The sequence below is a fragment of the Falco rusticolus genome, chromosome 10 (assembly GCF_015220075.1).
Source record: "Falco rusticolus isolate bFalRus1 chromosome 10, bFalRus1.pri, whole genome shotgun sequence".
NCBI classification, from domain to species: Eukaryota; Metazoa; Chordata; class Aves; order Falconiformes; family Falconidae; genus Falco; species Falco rusticolus.
The window spans coordinates 23,242,479-23,248,818 of record NC_051196.1 but is presented as its reverse complement, the minus strand read 5'-3'; positions in this window follow the sequence as shown (position 1 = coordinate 23,248,818).

Below are 6,340 nucleotides of genomic sequence, written 5' to 3'. Positions count from 1 at the left end.
CACTCTCCATCTTCTCTCCCTCCTCCCCTCGAATGGTGCAGGGGAATGGGGTTATGGTCAGTCCATCGCACATTGTCTCTGCCGCTCCTTCCACCTCACACCCTTCCCCTGCCCCAGCCTGGGGTCTCTCCCATTGGAGACCACCCTCCAGGAGCTGCTGCCGTGTCAGCCCTTCCCAAGGGCTGCAGCTCCTCACGCACTGCCCCAGCATGGGTCCCTCCCATGGGCATAGCCCCTCAAGCACTGCCTGCCCCAGGGGGTTTCCCGTGGGGTCCCCAGCCCCTGCCCCAGCCCAGGCTCCTCTCCCCATGGGGCCACAGACCCTGCCAGGAGGTGCCCAGGGGCCACAGCCCGCTGTGAGCATCCCCCTGCCCCGGTGTGGGGCCCTCCCGGGGCTGTGGGGGGGAAACTGTTCCACCATGGGCTCCATGGGGTGGGGGCACAGCCTGCCTCACCGTGGTCTTCATCACAGGCTGCCAGGGAATATCTGCCCCAGGCCTGGAGCCCCTGCTGCCTCCTCCTGCACCGCCCTGGGTCTCTGCAGGGCTGTTCCTCTCACGTATTCTCACTCCTCCCTCCAGCTGAAGTTGCTGTTGCACAAGGTTTTTCCCCCCTTCTTAAATATGTTATCCCAGAGGCGCTGCCACCATCACTGCTGACCTTGGCCTTGGCCAGCAGTGAGTCCACCTTTGTGCTGTCCGTCTGGCATTAGCTCTATCAGATGGGGGGAAAGCTTCTAGCAGCTTCACACAGAAGCTACCCTGGTAGCTCCCCTGCTACGAAAACCTTGCCACGCAAACACAAAACAACTACACACAGACTAGGACTCTTATTTCCCCATCTGTCCCATTGCACACCTCCTGGGAGCATCTTCTCATCCCAGTGGCGCTGCCTTCCCGCAGCCCCATACCCCCTACCCTGCCCTAATTTCTGGCTCCCAGCACAGGGCAACATTTCCACACCTGTTCCTTCAGCTCAGCACCCAGTTCTCCCAGTCCTCATCCCTTGCAGGACACCTCCACAGCGATCCCTGCTGTGACAGTACATTGTCCCAGCTCTGGGTGGGATTGGGGCTTCCCAGGGTGCGGGAGCGGATGCACAGAGCAGCCCGGCGGTGGGAGCCAGTGAGGAGCTGGGGAGATGCCAGTCCCCAGCTGGCACACACCGTCCTTGCGCTGTAGCTGAACCTCTCGTGTGAAGCATAGCCAACACCAGATGTTCTGATATTGTTAGTCAGGCTTGGGAAAAATCATGGGAACTTAGCAAAAAAACATTACTCTGGGAGCTAATTGATATTCTTCATTTTGAGCTTATGAACACCCAACTTGAACCACATGCTTGGTTTTTATTTTTTTTTTCTGCAACCATAAATGCCAGATATAAATTTACTGAGAAGAAAAGAAGTGAGAAGCATATTCACCTGACACCAGGGGCTGGTGCTTGAAGGAAAAATGGAGTATTTAAAGCCTGTGACACTATCTGACTTGCCATTCGTGCAGTGTCCCTCAGCACGATCTGGCTGAGCATTAAGCACCTAATTTAGATTTTACCCACCCACGTAGGCTCCTTCAATGGTTGTAACCAACATGGCAGGGCCTGACATGACATGGGGAAAAGGTAGATGCTGTCACCCATTTCAGACTGAGAAATTATCCTCTTTTAAAAGTGTGTGTGTGTGTTCTCCTGTCAGTGACCTACACAGCTCTGGCTGGGGCTGTGCAGTCTGTGTGACTGCTAAGGCTGTGGATCAAACAAAATTGTCTTGACTGGCCTTAGATCTAGGACTTGATACAACGTATGGCTACAAAATGAGAAGAAATAACCACATCTAGACAAGAGGCTTCTTGATTTAAGTTGTCTGAAGATGAATTGTGAAAGCAGAAAGAGCTATCCTTCTAGACACAACAAGCCCGCAGTGGAAAAAAATAAGAATTGCACTGGTAAATGAGACTCAAATAGCAGAAAGTGAATCAGCATCCAAGGTTTATTTATGCTTTAAGGTGATTATCTCAGCTCCCTTCATTAACATGATAACAGCAGACTCTGCGAAGAGGGAAGAGGCACGGGGTAATACTGTAGATGTTTGCAGACAGCTGCCTGGGAGAATGGGATTATTCGTGGAGAGTGAGCACTGAAACTCCTCCTTGCTGATTCAACCAAAACAGGACGGGGCGATTGCGCTCGCCTGATCTTGTTTAATACAGAAAGCACTCAAGCGTAATGGCAATGCAGTTGAAAGCTGCAAATGCAGAACAGACAAACTCCTTACACGTGTGATTCCAGGGCTTCCTTTCAGCATCTGCTCCCCTTGCTGCTAGAGCCGCTTGCAAAATAGCAATTGGTTTATTTTTCGTGCAAAAATTGCTAAAATGAAAGGTGGGTAAAAATTTTCCTATTATTGCTAGAGCAGCTGTGCCGTAGGCAGAGGGAGCTGGCAGCAGCAGCCGAGGGGAGCACCGCTTGTGCCTCCCTGCAAACTGTTACTGAGGTGGAGGAGAAGATTCAGCGGTAGCAGCTGCTCTTCCAGCAGGTCCTCGAGAAGACCAGAAAGTGCTTGAGGAGTGTTTTAGGGATTCCCAAATATCCTGAACCCTCCCAGGTGTATTCATGATTCCTTCCAGCCTTTCACTGCCAGGATCAGTGAGACTTGCAGCCCCTCCATCTCCAGACAGAGGATTACAAGAACTAGCCAGGAGAAGCACGTAGGGAAGGCACTTGCCCACGGCAAGTCCCCACCTCATTGCCTGTATCCCAAATGCCACGGGGCAGGGAATAGCTGAAGGGAGACAGTCACCCCCAAGGGACAGGTTATTTTTGGCACCTCAAGCTCCTACATGTCTGTGCAGCACGGGGCCCAAACCGCGGGCTAACAGAGGACTCCGCTGGGCTGTGCCTGGGCAGGCACACCTTCACCGCCGCGAGCTCAGCCCAGCTTCCCACTGACAGCCACCCGTTCTGCTCCCCTATTGGGCTTTGGCCCCTCTGGCTTCTTTGAAAATACAGTTATTGCTGAAAAAAACTCCACATAGGTCATAGCGCCGGGCTCTGGAGGAAACCAAAAGTTGTCTGATAATCTTGCAAAAATACCCACATTTAGAAAAACAGAATGGTTGGGTGTTTCATGATTTTACGGGTCTGTAATTGCTGATTCTTTGTGCTCCTTCTTTCCCCACTCTTTAAAAAGACCTTCCTTTCATCCTTACAGCTCACCTGGGGCTTTGTTATCCGTGAGTTATAGTCAGCAATAGATTAGTAAGTAACTTCAGCATCTGCGTTGTCTGCAAATGCGTGTGGGCAGCTCCCTCGGGATTGAAGAGCCCCAGCAGCATCTGAGATTGGAAAAAACAGAGTAGGATTGGGAAAGCAGGGCCTGGTGGCGTCAGTTAAATCCCAGCATTACTATGTCTCTCAGGCATGTACCACAAGGTGTCCCCAGCAGTACAGGCATTGCTGCAGGGTCTGGCGGTTGCACCTCTGCATCTTCTCCTGGGCTGGGGCACTGGTGCAAGTGCAAGCCCTGTCCCTACCCTCAGCAACCCCCAGCTCTACAGTCTTAACAGTGAGAATCAAGTCTCCATCCTTTGTTAGCTGATACTTAATTGCTGAGAGCAAGCAATTTTCATGAGGTTAAGCTGAAGCTAAGATTTTTCTTGCTCTTTCTTATCTTTATTTCCCTGTTTTTTACAGTTTCCTCCTTCCTTTTTTTTTTTTTAATCATTTTTAAGTACATATTTTTAAAACACCAGCCAGCCTGAATTAACTTCTGAAGTCCATCTTAGTGATGGTCAGTTAAAATGGGATGTTTTTCTATATTTGAAAAAGCAAATAGTAAAAATGCATTTTAGCACCCCAAAGGCAGGGCCAAGCTCGTGCACTTAGGCAGCCTGACCTGAAGCCTTGCGATATGGATGGCCCTTTAAGTCAACAGGGTAATTTGTGAGTGACAGGATGACTCACATAAATTAAGAACTGGACAAGCATTAAATAGAGTTATAGTTTCACCATTGTCTTTATTTTGCAAAATGTGCCCTGTGGCGTTTTCTGGTCAGTTTGGCACTATACCACTTTCAGAAGCATATACTATATATGCATACACACACACACATGCATATATGTAAATACATGCAGACGTATGCATGTACACTAGTATTACTGTTAACACACTGACAGCAAATCACTTGAGATCCTCCTGGCCATGCAAAGGGTATGCGTGTGTGTGTGTGTGTCTCCTAAAGCTATCCTCTTGCCTCACTTCATCAAAGGGCTCTGTGAGTAATTGCTGAAGCAAGAGGAAGAACATATGTCTTGATTTCCACTGTATTGCACTGTGCATAACTACTGCCACTTGGAAAAAGGACTCGTAAAGACCTGGATTCATCTCACTTAACTGCATCATCAAAGGCAAGCAGCCAGGAGATGGTGCAGCTTGGCTGAGAGTGGGAGAAAACATCACTGGAGGTCTCTGCCGTTGGGGACATACAGCAGCGAGGTGCTCCATCTCTTCTTGGTACTGCCAGGAGCACCCGTGAGCCCCGTTCAGCATCCTATCCCTCCACTGTCTCGTTATGGCCCATCTGCCATGATTTAGGAGAGGGCTGCCAAATAAAAATCTCAAAAATCAAACTTTTTGTATTTACAGGGGAAGAAAATGATTCCTGGATCTTTCAAGTGAATCATGGATTAAATGAAATCAGTGGGTTTTATGGATTCATAAATAATAAAAATACAACAAGACAGCAGCCATATCATGTTTTCCTGCTCCTGCTTTGACTTTGGTAGTCCCACATCTCCTACCTGCAGACTTGCTTATCAGGCTGCACCAGCCACAACATGTGTCCATCTCCCCTTAAAAGCCCCAGGGGCTCAGCTGTACTGCTCGGAAGGCTTTTCCAAAACATCCCTCCTCCAGAAATAAGGAGACATCTTCCAATTCCCAATGGAAATTTATTCCTGGCCAAGATGAGCCTTATTTGATCTCCTACCCATATTATCCTCTAACTTAAATCATTTCCCTTCCTCCCACCCTGAATGTATTTATGAAGAGTAATCATATCCCCTCTTAACCTTTGTTTTTCTAGGCTAAACAAGCCAAGCTCTTTTAATCTCCTCTCCTAAGATAGGTTCTCTGTTCTGCTAATCACCCTGCCAGTCCTTCCCTGCACCTGTTCAGGGATAAATTCATCTTTTCTTTTTCCAAAGAGAGGTCCCAGAACTATTCCACACAAGGTTGTACCGACACCAGTACTAATATTTCTCTGCACCTACCAATCAAATGGTTGTTGCATGAGCCTTTTTGCACAGCAAATGTGAAATAGATACAAATACATAAACCAATAACCGTAACACAACCTTACTCGAGAAGATCACAGTTTTACTTGGAAGGGCATTCTGTTCCTTTGCATTTGTGGATCCCGGTCCTTAGCAGGCCTTAATCAGTGGTTTCCATATTTCATTTACCCTGGATGAGCACCAGGACCTTGTGTTAAAGGAGGCACTGAGGGAAGTCTTGTCTGTGTTTCACTCAGCCTTTGCTCTCGCAAAACTCTCTTTGAAATCGTGGCTGAGGGTTTGAACTACAAAGATGCAGAGTCAAATGGTGAAAAGCTTTTTGCATTCATCTCTTCTCTTTTCAAAATGATTTTCCAGTTTTACTTGGGGTTTAATTAAATTTCTGTGACCCAGGCAGGGAGTTCAGCCTTTCTTGATTAATGCTCTTTTAGGTGGTTCTGATAAGAATTTAGCATCAACAATTGAGCTAACAAGCCCCAGTGAACAGTTTATAGCAGGAGACTAATTCTATTAACGCTTTGCAGTGTCAGGACTCCACTTTGAGCTTGCAGCTGAGAGGAGAGATGGAGGAGAGGGAGCAAATGTAAAATTTGGCAACTAAATCACCAAGATTCAGCTGCTTTGTGGGCAGAGCTCATCTGGAAACTATTTTAGCTGACAACATCAGGATTTCACCTGTTCTTTTTTTATTATTATTTTTTTCCCTCCTGGCTGATGCTCTGCACTTTCTTGGCTTATTGTGATAACGGCTGGGAATAAGGAGTGGAACTGAATGGCAGCATTGATAAGAGAAATGAAAGGGTAATGTGATGGCATGATACTGGGGTAGGGCCTCTGCAGTTAGCCCTGCCCGTGCTCAATGTGTACTGGTGTACAGGATGGTCAGGACAAAGATGCTTATGCTGACAGTTGCAAATTAGTCTGTTGTGAGGGAAAAATTGAGGTGAACGCTCTGCAGAAATGTTTCTGTTACTTCTTGGTGACAACAGAAATACCTTGTAGGTCTGTGGTGATTCACGAGCATTTTCTCTCTCTCTTTCCCTTTCCTCCT